Here is a 14,333-nt window from a genome sequence, read left to right on the forward strand (position 1 = left end):
TATATAAAAAAAATAATAAATAATTAGATATATAAAATACACATTAAAAAATAAAATATATTAAAAATATATCAAATAACACAAACACATGCGCGTAATATATTATGTAATATAAGTATATAACTGATGGTAATAAGTGGTTAAGAGAAGGGGGTTGAATCTTAGCCCCCTTTCATTGAAAATTAATTTCTGACTTTTAAAGGAATTTCAGGAGATATTTCTGCTTTTCGTCTCGTGTCGAGTTGAGAGACACTTTTGTTTTGTCCCGTACTGAGTTGAGAGATATTTTTGTTTTTGTCTCCTGGTAAACAAAAACAGAGAAAGGAGTAGGGAAGAAGAATTAACACCAGATATATCCTGGTTGGCTAGTTCAGCCACTAGGTGCAATGTGGCCTACATCCAATCTCCATCACAACAATGATGAAATTTCATTGTGTTTTCACAACATTACAAACACCAATATTTTCCTAGGAACTACCCACTTCTATCAGGGACAAATCTAGATTCTACACCCAATCTGAATTTGACTAGGACTCAACACCTAGCTTTTAACCGCAAAGTGCTAACCCAACTTGTAAGGAAATCCCCACAGGATCATGAAACACAACATACAGAAGTACAAAGAAATTCTGAGACATCTATGACTTTTTCTCTAATATTGATCACTGTCTTTTTCCTCTCACTAGCTTTTTCTTACAAACTTCACCATGTTTGCCTTTTTCACTTTCTCTCCTTGATCTCAACCCTTGGCCGTTTACCCTTAATATAAAGGATTTTTTATTTATATAAATTAATTAATTATATTAATTACCGATTTTCGTAATTTGTAGCGTTTTTATGAAAATGCGTAACATGTCACATTTCGTTTACAGTGTAAACGAATTAAACTTATGCATATTTCGTTTACACAGTAAACGAAATAAGGTTAAAAATGGGCGGTGTCCTATGACATGTGCATACATGTTCTGCAACGTCCCTATTTCATTTACAGTGTAAACGAAATAGGCTCAGGGACGCCTATTTAAGGGGTTTCGTTCATAGTTCTAGAAGTCAAAGTTTACTCTTTACCTTACATTTTTTATCCATTTTATCTTTGTTTGACCAAACCGGCGGCTCAGTTGAACATTATGGCGGACGATTCGGAGATTAACAGGCTGAACGCCATGTGGCATGTCGCCGGGACAGAGGTGCCTCAATATCAGACTCTTCAGCTCCGACAACGAGGCAACTTGCTATGTGCGCAGCAGCATTGGATTCTCACACTCAAACATGACCCTGTTATCCCCGTTCCTCATTAGGCAATTGGGATACACACACAACCAAATATACACTACTATTAGACATTATGAATGGTTTAGAAAAGGTTTAGGCGGAGGATGTGAACTTGTTGTGAAGAATACAATGGGTTTCACACCCTTTTATAGTTGCTGCAACTTTGTCCTATTGTATTTCGTTTACACAGTAAATGAATTATTGTTCCACACATTTCGTTTACATTGTAAACGAATTGAACTTACGCGTATTTTGTTTACACTGTAAATGAAATATACATGTGTCGTGTCGTCTACCGTATTTCATTTATACAGTAAACGAAATACGTGTAAGTTCAATTCATTTACAGTGTAAACGAAATGTGAAATGTTACGCATTTTCGTAAAAACGCTACAAATTCCAGAAATAGGTAATTAATATAATTAATTAATTTATATAAATAAAAAATCCTAATATAGAAGGGGAAGCTTCCAAGGTTGAAACCGGTTCAACCAAGCAACTTCTTCTCCAACCAAAAACAGTTTTGGGTGGACAAAGAGAAGAGAGAGGAAAACTAAAAACCAACATGCATGTACCTCTCTCAACCCTTTTCATCAAGCTCCTTCAATCTGAACCCTTGATCTTGTCTTTGGCTCCAAGAAAGGATTCAGACCCTTGATGATCTTCTGACCCAGAGCCGCTTCTTTCCTTCCATTTTTGCTTCTTCGTATGCGTAGCTCCAGAGGCTATCTTCTTTCTTTGATGAACAAAAATGGAAATGAACTTTTGCAACTGAGATCTTCTTCTCTGACAGAGGCAGATCCTTTCTTTTCTTGGTATGGAGAATCTTGAAGCTCTTCTTCAAAATCTTACCTTCAATGGCAAAGACCTTGCCATGCCTTACTTTAGACCTTCCTTCCTCATAGCCTTTCTTTCATAGGCTTCTTTGTGACTTCACTTTTCTTCTGATAACTTCTATCTTCTTCTTTCCTGATGATTGACATGATCAAATACAAAGAGAGAGGAGAGAGAAGAGACAAAGCTTTCAATGCACAATAAACTCAATTTAATTTTGAGTTTCGGTTACCTATATATGCAATTAACCAAATTAATTTTTTTCTTTTCAGTTACCAAGGCATGAACTTAATTGAGTTAAAATTTAAAATCCATTAGTCCATGGAAGTAGGTAACCGAAGCATGCTTGAAGACTTGGGTCAATTGCTTTCTTTCTTTAATTTATGATGGGCCTGGATGGTTTTGGGCTAGTTTGGTTTTTCTTCCAGCCACTTGAATTAAATATGTGATGAGCTTTCACTTGCTTGAAAACCAAAAACGGGCTTCCATTTTCTGGCCCATTAGGAAATTAATTTTTCCTGCATACTAACAAAAACATCAAACAAATCACAGGAAATAATTTAAACACTTAAACCTATTTAATAATTTCATAATCAATATTTTAATAATGTTTGATCATCATTTCAATTAAATATAAGTTTTTCAAACTGAATTGAAAGGATTAGGATTTAGAGAACTTCCCGTTGATGGTTTTGACCGAGTCCTCCCCCTTTCTTTTGTTCAATATGTTCCCCCTAAATGTGTGCTTTGATTATCCTGTTTCTAACAAAATATTCACAATACAATCTTTAACAGTTCCTAAAAGATGCTTAAAAGATTTTCAAGAAATGAAACCTTTAAACAAGACCTGAGTTTCACAAGGGAATGCACATGAAACCAAATAAAACAGGATTAATAAAGCTCTATTAGCTAAGCAGCCCAAGATAGATTTGAGCAAATAATTTTATCAAACAGTTCAATGCTCAAGACCGAATCAGATCACAACACAGCATATGACCATGACACAGAGAATTAGATCAGAGCAAAATAGACCATAAAAATAATGAAACAGAGCATTAAACAGAGCATCCAGCAGCTTAAGCAGAGCACAAAACAACCAGCAACAGCAGTTAGTTAGTAGTTTTAATTTCAGTTTCAATTCAGCCAATCTTTTTCTCCCCTTTTTGTCATTAAGGAGGGACCCTACAAAAACATAGAGAGAAACAATGCAGTCCATAACATTTAAAACATAAATAATATCAAAGTATTTAGTTACAGTCATCCCAAAATAAAATAGTTCAAATGAAACTAAGTCCCAATGTAGCAAAACAAAGTGAGTCTATAGGAAGAAACAGTAGAAATCAAATCTTAGGCATCAGACAAGTTGACATCAGAATCAAGAAGATCTCCTTCTTCTTCGGAATTGGCCGTGTCCTTGTCAACAGTCTCCAAGTGCTTGATAAGCAAATTCACCTTTCCATGGTACTTTGTCCAGGATTTTTCATTCTCAAAGGCTTACTTTCTAGTCTCTTTGTATGATTTAACTATCAGATTGGACATATTGGAGAACTCAGTGAGGACATCCTTTACTATTTCTGAGAATCGAGACTTGTCAGAGGTTTCAACACGGGAAAAATTTCATCTTCACTATCAGTGAACACTGATGCCTTTGAACTCTTTGCCTTTTCCCTTTAGCTAACTTGGGAACTCCCCCACCTTTGATAGTAGAAACCCGATTCTCTACTGGCTCATTACTTAGATCAACTTGGAAGTACTCAAAGATGCATGTCAAAAATATGCCATAGGACATATTGCACTTTTTGTCACTATGGACACAGTCCACATATGCCTAATCAGTAGATATGAAAAAGAGATAGGAGCAAAATTCAAAATGGCATATAAAATAAGAGTATCACAAATGGTCACCCTTTGAAAGGAGCCACTTTGTGGCATGATGATGTGGGTGATGATCTGATGCAACAGAGCTCGAACAGGACCAAGAGCCTTATGAGTTAAATTTGTACCATCTAGAGAAGAAAAGTTTTCACAAACCCGAGCCTGAGCTTCTTGAAGTGAAATACCAACATGGACATCGTATTTTCCAGACATATAAGCCCTGACTCCATCATCTTGATATCATAATGCAGTTCTTATGGTTTCATTTTTCAGAGAAAGATGAACCTTTTTCATGTAAGAATAGAGTTCAACATCATGAAAAATCAAGTTTGCATAGAACTCACGAACCAAGATTGGATAAATAGGTTTTCAGATTTTAAAAATGGGAGTCCATTTTAAATCATGAAAATATGATGTAAAATCAATTCCTTTCTCAACAAGATTTTCCAGATTAACAACAAATGATGTACATAAGGGGCGGTTTACCAAAACTTGGGAATGAAACTCATAAGCTGCACAGGATATAAAGCAGTTAGGGTCAAAGTGAGAGTGGCTTTTACCATATTTATTCTTGAAATCCAAAGAGTCAAGGTTTAATGGTTCTCGGGTGTCATGAAGGCTAGGCCATTTGGAACATTGAGAATGGCTTGAAGGATGAGGGGTGGAGCGCCGTAGTGGAGAGGGACGAGGAAGGGAATGTTCTTCCTCTTCGGGAAAAGGCTCCTTTTCTTTTGCATCCTTCTTTTGTGATGATCCCACTTCCTTACGCGTTGAAGCCCTTGGATGAATGACTTTTCTCCTCATAGAACCAGTGGAATGGGAAGAAGGTGAAGAGGATGAGTGAGAGTGAATGTGTATGTGAGTGTGGGATTGAGGTCCTTTGGATGATGGAAGATTTTTAAGAATGGGGGTACGGGTGCTTCTACGGATAGGAAGTTTCTTTCTCATGTTGAAGGAAGTAAAATGGAGAAAGAGAAGATGAAGAGAGTGCCGAAGAGAGTGGAAGGTGGAGAGAGGTTACACCATCATAAATGCTTAGTGGAAGATATCTCATTTAAAGTAAACAGCATTGAATGAAAACGGCTTTCAATAAGGAATATAAAAATAAAAAAGAATCATTGAAAAGACGACCTTTCCTTGAGAAGTGGAAGAAGTTATAGGAAAAAGATTTTATTTGACAAAACTCCCCTTTTAGAAGATATGATGTGAAAACCTTCTTAAAATAAACTATTTAAAAAATAATAAATTTATGATACCAAAAATAATGAGCCAGTATCACAGAGTGGGCTTAAGGCGGTTGAACGGGCTTGGGTCCAAGGTACCAGATTTCAGTCTCCCCCTATTTAATGGCTTGTTCATCACTTGCCCAGATTTGTCTCCCTGTTACCTACGAGACAAAAACACACAGAGGCATGAAAATCACATTTTTTCAACAGAACTTCAATCCATCATCCCTAAATTGTTTCTTAATGAACAAAATCTGTCTTCACACAGAGATTTAGTGAAAATGTCAGCAAGTTGCTCTTCAGATTTTACAAGTTGGATATCAATAGTACCTTTTTGCACATGTCCCCTAATAAAGTGATATCAAACCTCAATGTGCTTGGTTCTAGAGTGCAATACAGGATTTTTTGAAATATTTATTGCACTTATATTATCACAAAACAAAGGTATACTATTAATTTTCAATTTGTAATCTTCCAATTGAGTTTTAAGCCATAAAAGTTGAGAGCAACAAGCAGCCGCGGATATGTATTCGACTTCAGCCGTGGATAAAGCAACAATGGCTTGCTTCTTGCTTGACCACATGTTAAGTGAACTTCCAAGGAAACAACACATTTCGGATGTGCTTCTTCTATCCACTCGGTCTCTCGCGTAATCTGCATCACAAAATCCTACTGCACAAAACTCATTAGATTTAGGATACCATAAGCCAAGATCACATGTGTCCTTAATATATCTAATGATTCTTTTGACGGCCAAAAGATGGGATTCTTTTGGGTGAGGTTGAAATCTAGAACACACACCCACACTTTGAGCAATATCCGGCTTAGAGGATGTAAGATACATAAGTGATCCTATCATTCCTCTATACCTTGTTTCATCCACATCTTTGCCATTTTCATCCTTGTCAAGTTTAGTGTTTGGATGCATAGGAGTTCCCATTGGTTTGGAGTTTTCTAGGCCAAATTTCTTGATTAACTCTTTGGAATATTTTCCTTGGTGAATAAAAATACCACTAAGAGTTTGTTTGATTTGAAGACCAAGAAAGAAAGTTAATTCTCCTATCAAACTCATTTCAAACTCACTAGTAATTAGTTTTCCAAACTCTTCACACAAGGATTCATTGGCCGATCCAAACACAATGTCATCCACATAAACTTGAGAAAGCAAGATATCATCATTAGATTCTTTTATAAACAAAGTAGTATCAGTGGCACCCCTTTAAAAATTATTTTCCAACAAGAAGGCACTAAACTTTTCATACCAAGCTCTAGAAGCTTGCCTAAGACCATAAAGGGCCTTTGATAGTTTAAAAACATAATTTGGAAACTTTTTACTTTCAAAATCGGGAGTTTGAGCCACAAATACTTCCCTATCTATAAAACCATTAAGAAAAACACATTTGACATCCATTTGAAATATTTTAAAGCCCTTGTGGACAGCATAGGCAAGAAGCAACCTAATTGCTTCCATTCTTGCTACTGGAGTAAATAACTCATCAAAATCAATACGTTCCTCTTGATTGTAACCTTGGGCCACTAGTCTAGCCTTGTTACGAAAAACACTACCATCCTCACCCAATTTATTTTTGAAAATCCATTTTGTACCGGTTACCTTTTTACCATAGGGATTCGGTACAAGGGTCCAAACCTCATTCTTATCAAACTGTGATAGCTCTTCTTCCATGGCTTTAACCCATGATGGATCTTCAAGAGCTTGCTTCACATTAAGAGGTTCCAATTGGGACAAGAAGGCAACATTGCTTGGTTCTATTTGCTTCTTGCTTGAGGATCTAGTGGTTATGCCTTGTGAAGGATCTCCAATAATGAATTCATGAGGGTAATCCTTCAGAAATTTCCATTCACGTAGCATTTGAGGAAAGGTTCTGCCTTGACGAGTTTTAGTAGGCAACTCTGTTCTGGATTCTCTAGCTTGTTTAGGAGACAAAACAGAAATGTCTCTTTCATTTTGAAGAGAAGTTTCTGGATGGACAGATTCAACAACTAGGACAGATTTGAGATTTTCTTGATTGGCTTATTGGTTCACATCAGTTTCACTACCTGCATCATCATCTAACACAGCACTTGGAATAGAGTTAGAATCACAAAAAGACATGTGTATGGATTCCTCAATTGTTCTATGTTCTTTGAGGTAAACCCTAAACGCTTTGCTAGTGGTGGAGTATCCAACAAACATTCCTTCATAAGATTTTGGATCAAATTTTCTAAAATTTTCTTTATTGTTAAGCACAAAACATTTGCATCCAAAAATATGAAATTACTTAAGATTAGGTGGAGTTCCTTTCCAAAGCTCATATGGAGTTTTCTTTAAACCTTTTCTAATGATGGTTCTATTTAGAATATAACAAGCTGTGTTTACAGTTTCAGCCCACAAAAACTTTGGAACATCATTTTCACAAAGCATTGCCCTAGTCATTTCTTGAAGGTTTCTATTCCTTCTTTCCACAATCCCATTTTGTTGAGGTGTTCTTGGGTATGAAAAGTTATGTGCTATTCCAAATTCATCACAAAAATGTTCAAAATCTTGGTTTTCAAATTTAATTTCTTTCCATGATCACTTCTCAAGTGGGCAATTTTTAAATCTTTTTCATTTTGGATCTTTTTGCAAAGAGAGGAAAAAGCATAGAACGTATCATTTTTGTGAGTTAAGAAAAGAACCCAACAAAATCTAGAGTAATCATCCACCACTACCAAACTATAATGTTTTCCTCCCAAACTTTGTGTTCTAGTAGGACCAAAAAGATCAATATATATGATTTCCAATGGCCTTTTAGTGAAAATTCCATCTTTGGGTTTAAAAGATGATCTTACTTGTTTGCCTAGTTGACAAGCATCACAAGTAATATCTTTATCAAATTTAATATTTGGAATTCCTCTAACTAAATTCTTTTTAACAAGCTTAGAAATTTGGTACATGCTTGTATGTCCCAATTTCTTATGCCAAAGCCATTTTTCAAATTCAAGAGAGGTAAAACAAGTTACTTTTTTATCCTTTAAATTCTCTAGAGTTAATCCATACACATTATTACATCTTTTTGCTTCAAACAAAATATCACCGGATTTTTCACAAATAACTAAGCAATCCAATTTTCTAAAAATAACCAAATATCCAAGATCACGCAATTGGCTAATACTTAGTAGATTGTGCTTTAATCCGTCAACAAGCAAAACATCACTAATAAAAGAAGAGAAGTTCTTACCCACTTTACCTATGGCCACTATCTTTCCCTTTCCATTGTTACTAAAAGTAACAAAATCTCCATCATACTCATCAAGCTTGATGAAGAATGTTGACTTCCCACCCACTATCCATATACCACATGTTGTCCTTTCTTTTGGATGCTACGCAAACCTACAAAAATACTTAAGTGACCTTAGGTATCCAAATCTTTTTGGATCCTTTAATGTCAAACCATCTCCTTTGTCCCAAGCCATTATAATCACAAATAATCTTGTAAACTTTATCTCCAATCATCCTTTCACTTATGAAGCATTGAATAGGAAAATGTCCATTCCGATTATATAATCTACAAAATTTTTTGTGTTGCTGTTTTTTAAAGCTTGTTGGGTTTTGAAACCTTATGTCATCCAAAGAGGATGTCATGTTGGTAAAAGAAGATTTTTCAATAAATTTTTTAGATTTGTGAAAACCCAAACCAGCTTTATCATAAAGAGGTTTTTGACTAGACAAGAGTTGATTTAAATTTTCAGAACTTTGAGTAAAGCTGGCTAGGTCTTCTTTAAGTCTTTTTACCTCTTTATGCAGCCACTAATTTTCCTCAAAATAATTTAGATTTGTAATCATAGAATGATGATATTCACAGCTCTTAAGTTCAACTTTTAATTTCTTGTTTTCTTCAACAAGATCAACAGCAATTTTGGCTTCCCTTAATTTATCTTTGAGAAAACTATTTTCTACTTTTAGAATGGTAACTTGAGATTCAAGATCATAGTTTTCATCTAAGAAGTATCTGATTTTTCCATTGAGATGATCTATCATAAGATGAAAATCTTCAGTTGAGGGTTCAGGAAATATTACCTCATTTACTATGTCGGCCATGAGACAAGTTTGGGACTTGGTTTCAGATTTCTCTTCTTCATCCGAATCATTCTCCAATTCTTCCCATGATGCCATGAGGCCTTTCCTCTTTTCTCTTTTTAGTCTGTCCTTCTTCTTCAGTTTATGACAATCAAACTTGAAGTGTCCAGTTTCTTTACAGTTTCTTTTCTCTTTGGTTTCCTTGAACTGCCTCCTTTGTTTCATTCCTTCAACTTCATCATTTTCCTGAATTTCTTAGCAAACAAAAAAAGTCATCGTCAGATAAATTTTCACTGGATTCATCATCCAGAGATTCAGTGATTGATTTGAGAGCAACTCTTTTTTTTGTATCTCTCTTTAAATAAGTGTTTTCAAAAGCAAGCAAGTTTTCTCTCAGATCATCATAGGTCATTTCATCAATACCACTACTTTCTGCTATTATTATAGTCTTGGTTTCCCACTCTTTAGTGAGACATCTCAATATTCTCCTCACAACCACAGATTCTGGATGTCTGATTCCCATATCATCCAAACCAGTGATGATAATGTTGAATCTTTCAAATATTTCATCAATTGTTTTTCCTTCTTTCATTGATAACATTTCGTAGTCTCTGTTCAGCATGTCTATTCTGGATCTTTTAACTTGGGTTGTGCTTTTATGAGTGACTTAAAGCTTGTCCCAGATTTTCTTTGATGTTGTGCATCTTGATACCCGTCGGTATTCTTTGAAGTTGACAGCACAGTTGAGCAGGTTGACAGCTTTAGCATTGAGCTCTATTTTCTTTATGTCATCTTCATTCCAATCGGCCTCAGCCTTGGGAACCACCACTCCATCAGCTCCTGTGGTGGTTGGAAATTGTGGACCTTCCATGATTATCTTCCAAAACCTGTAATCCACAGACTGAACAAAAATCTTCATTCTTTCTTTTCAGTAGCTGTAGTTCTTCCCATTGAAAAATGGTGGTCTATTGCTTGACTGTCCTTCTGTCAGAGTATAAGCCACCAGATTTGAACCACTGTTGACTGCCATCAGGATCTTTTCTCCAAGCTGCAAAGCTTGATCTCTTTGAGACCAAGCTCTGATACCAATTGATGGTAATCAGTGGCTAAGAGAAGCGGGGTTGAATCTTAGCCCCTTTTCACTGAAAATTAATTTCTGACTTTTAAAGGAACTTTAGGAGATATTTCTGCTTTATGTCTCGTGTCGAGTTAAGAGACACTTTTGTTTTGTCTCATATCGAGTTGAGAGATATTTTTGTTTTTGTCTCCTGGTAAACAGAAACAGAGAAAGGAGTAGGGAAGAAGAATTAACACCAGATATATCCTGGTTCAGCCACTAGGTGCAATGTGGCCTACATCCAGTCTCCATCACAATAATGATGGAATTTCACTATCTTTTCACAACATTACAAACACCAATATTTTTCTAGGAACTACCCATTCCTATCAGGGACAAATCTAGATTCTACACCCAATCTGAATTTGACTAGGACTCAACACCTAGCTTTTAACCGCAAAGTGCTAACCCAACTTGCAAGGGAATTCCCACAGGATCATGAAACACAACATACAGATGTATAAAGAACCTCTGAGACATCTATGTATTTTTCTCTAATATTGATCACTGCCTTTTTCCTCTCACTGATTTTTTCTTACAAACCTCACTATGTTTGCCTTTTTCACCATGAGACTCAGATAGACAATACTAGGAAAAAGAAAACAAAATGAACATCTTTGAAGGAGAAGAACTCAAGAAGCTCGGGTAGCTATGAGAACTCTGTGCTTTCACTTTCTCTCCTTGATCTCAACCCTTGGCCGTTCACCCTTAATATAGAAGGGGAAGCTTCCAAGGTTGAAACCGGTTCAACCAAGCAACTTCTTCTCCAACCAAAAATAGCTTCAGTTCGGACAAAGAGAAGAGAGAGGAAAACCAAAAACCAACATGCATGTACCTCTCTCAACCCTTTTCATCAAGCTTCTTCAATCTGAACCCTTGATCTTGTCTTTGGCTCCAAGAAAGGATTCAGACCCTTGATGATCTTCTGACCCAGAGCCGCTTCTTTCCTTCCATTTTTGCTTCTTCCTACGCGTAGCTCTAGAGGCTATCTTCTTTCTTTGATGAACAAAAATGGAAATGAACTTTTGCAATTGAGATCTTCTTCTCTGATAGAGGTGGATCCTTTCTTTTCTTAGTATGGATGATCTTGAAGCTCCTTTTCAAAATCTTGCCTTCAATAGCAAAGATCTTGTCATGTCTTACTTTAGATCTTCCTTCCTCATAGCCTTTCTTCTATAGGCTTCTTTGTGACTTCACTTTTCTTCTAATAACTTCTATCTTCTTCTTTTCTGATGATTGACATGACCGAATACAAAGAGAGAGGAGAGAGAAGAGGCAAAGCTTTCAATGCACAATAAACTCAATTTAATTTTGAGTTTCGGTTACTTATGCATGCAATTAACCAAATTGAATTTTATCTTTTCAGTTACCAAGGCATGAACTTAATTGAGTTAAAATTTGAAATCCATTAGTCCATGAAAGTAGGTAACCGAAGCATGCTTAAAGACTTGGGTCAATTGCTTTCTTTCTTTAATTTATGATGGGCCTGGATGGTTTTTCTTCCAACCACTTGAATTAAATATGTGATGAGCTTTCACTTGCTTGAAAACTGTACAGGATGTTGCCGGTACGGGTTGAGAGATGGATGGAGATCTTGCGGGTCGGGACGGATGTCGGATCCTTTGACTGGAGCAATGGGGGGTGGTACCTGTAAAGACACTCCGACGCTCAAGTCAGAATGGATCTGAGAGGTATATGGTGTGTAGAATGAATATCGTACCTGAGGGAGCCTGGGGCCTCCCTTTATATAGGGGATGGTCGTTCTCTTATCTTATCTTATTTGGTTAAGATAAGGGAGGCGTTTAAATTTGATTGTTGGTTAGAAGCTCTTAGTGGGCCGATTCTGAACCTTCTAAAAGGGCGAGACGGGTCAAATAGGGTAACCGGGTTCGGGACCGTTCTGGGTGTGGAGTCCGTGGGCCGGATCCGTAACAAAAACAAAAAACGAGCTTCCATTTTCTGGCCCGTTAGGAAATTAATTTTTTCTGCATACTAACAAAAACATCAAACAAATCATAGAAAATAATTTAAACACGTAAACCTATTTAATAATTTTCTAATCAATATTTTAATAATATTTGATCATCATTTAATTAAATATAAGTTTTCTAAACTCAACAATAACTTTTTAAAAGTAAAAAAATATATATCTAGTATTATTTTTTAATTGGTCAAATTTTAACGGAATCATAATACTTTAATTATTATTATGAACAAGAATACTCCTATCCAAAAAGAAAAAAAGGAAAAGAAAAAATCCAACTCACAATAATTGATCACTGAAAAGAGAAAAGAAATTAGAAATTCTATTATATTTTCCTTTTTAAACATTTACAAAGTTTCAAAATAAATTACTAATCTTGCATCAAAATATAAAATGTATGCTTTCTCTTTTTCCTTCCACCTCCGGTCCTCCACGGCTCCACCATCATTGTCACTTGGCCCTTCTTTCCGGTTCAGCTCTCCCAGCATGCAAGGTTTGGCTGTGCTGCTCTGTCTTTAGCCTGAAACAGGTTTTGGCCTGTTGTTTACGTCTCCACCATATTTAAGCTTTACCAACATCATAATTTATTATGTTTGGCCATCACTTTTAGTTATTAATCTGATTATTTTAGTATAATAATTTAATAACATACTTTAACCCATAATTTTAAATATTAATGACTAATTACTGATAAAAAATAATAAATTTTGATAATTCTCTAACATTACTCTTATCATTTTGTTTGATATTTTGATGGTAACTGCAATGCTTGGGCAAGTCTGATTTCTAGATTGTTTGAATTAAAAATCAGTGCTTTTTCGCAATATGCAAGAAAACTAATGAAAACTCATTACCATGCCCCTACAATAATAATATTGTTGAATTATATTGGTAACTTGATATTATTTCCATGAGTTTGATCAACTCCTTTTATTCTTGCCTTACCCAAAAAAATCTGGGACTTTTGATAATGATGCATAATTTTTTGCCTAGAACTATATAGAATTATCTTTATGGAGATATTGATTTCTCGTTCATGATAATAATGATAGTTGTATAACTCATTTTGCATGATTGCCTTTTCCATGTTGCAAACATAATTTGCTTCACAAAGCTGTTTAACCTAATAGAATAGTATGTCTTTCACAGGCTAAACATATCAAGTTTGTACGGAAAGAATTCACTAATAAGTCAAATCATACCTTGAGAATTTTGTGGCATTTTCAGTTACTTAGCCACTTTGTCTATCATAGAGGTTCTTAGTTGCCAGCAATCTCTATCATTTATTATAAAATATAAAAATATTATTCTTATATTAAAATTAGTTATCAATGTATTTATGTATAAATATATATAAAATTTATTTTATTTTTAATATATATTTATATTCTAACATGTATTTTATAATAGTGATTGACTTTTGATACCTGATTTTAGTATACACTTAATATAACTCTAAATTATAACAGATATGAATTTGCATAGTTGCGTGCGCCCTTGTGTTTGAATGACAAAAGCCGCGTGCCTTCTTGGAAACTTGCATGACCAAAGTTTATTATTATTATTTATTATTATTGTTATTATTATCATTACTACGTTAATTAAGTTTAGCTTAGAATAATATATGTAACTATAACTTCATCTCACTGCAACGTTAAGAAATTTCTCAAACTTGACCATAGGAAATCATTCCTCCAACTCAAACAAAGACTCACAAAGTCACAATCAATGAAATTAACTAAAGGTTGCATTCCCCCACCTTAATTTGTCAAACAAAATCATCAATCAATATATTGGGTGCATGCAAATCCTTTTCTTGATTATATAGCTTCGTCTATTCAATTATGCACGCAACTATATCATCAATTACTGTACTCTGGTACGACGGCAAGTTCTTATTTGTCATTTGTATATATTGAGATTATTTTTATTAGTAATATATTTTTTTTTGTACATATTTGTTAATTT

The sequence above is a fragment of the Arachis ipaensis genome, chromosome B09, assembly GCF_000816755.2.
Source record: "Arachis ipaensis cultivar K30076 chromosome B09, Araip1.1, whole genome shotgun sequence".
Classification (NCBI taxonomy): domain Eukaryota; kingdom Viridiplantae; phylum Streptophyta; class Magnoliopsida; order Fabales; family Fabaceae; genus Arachis; species Arachis ipaensis.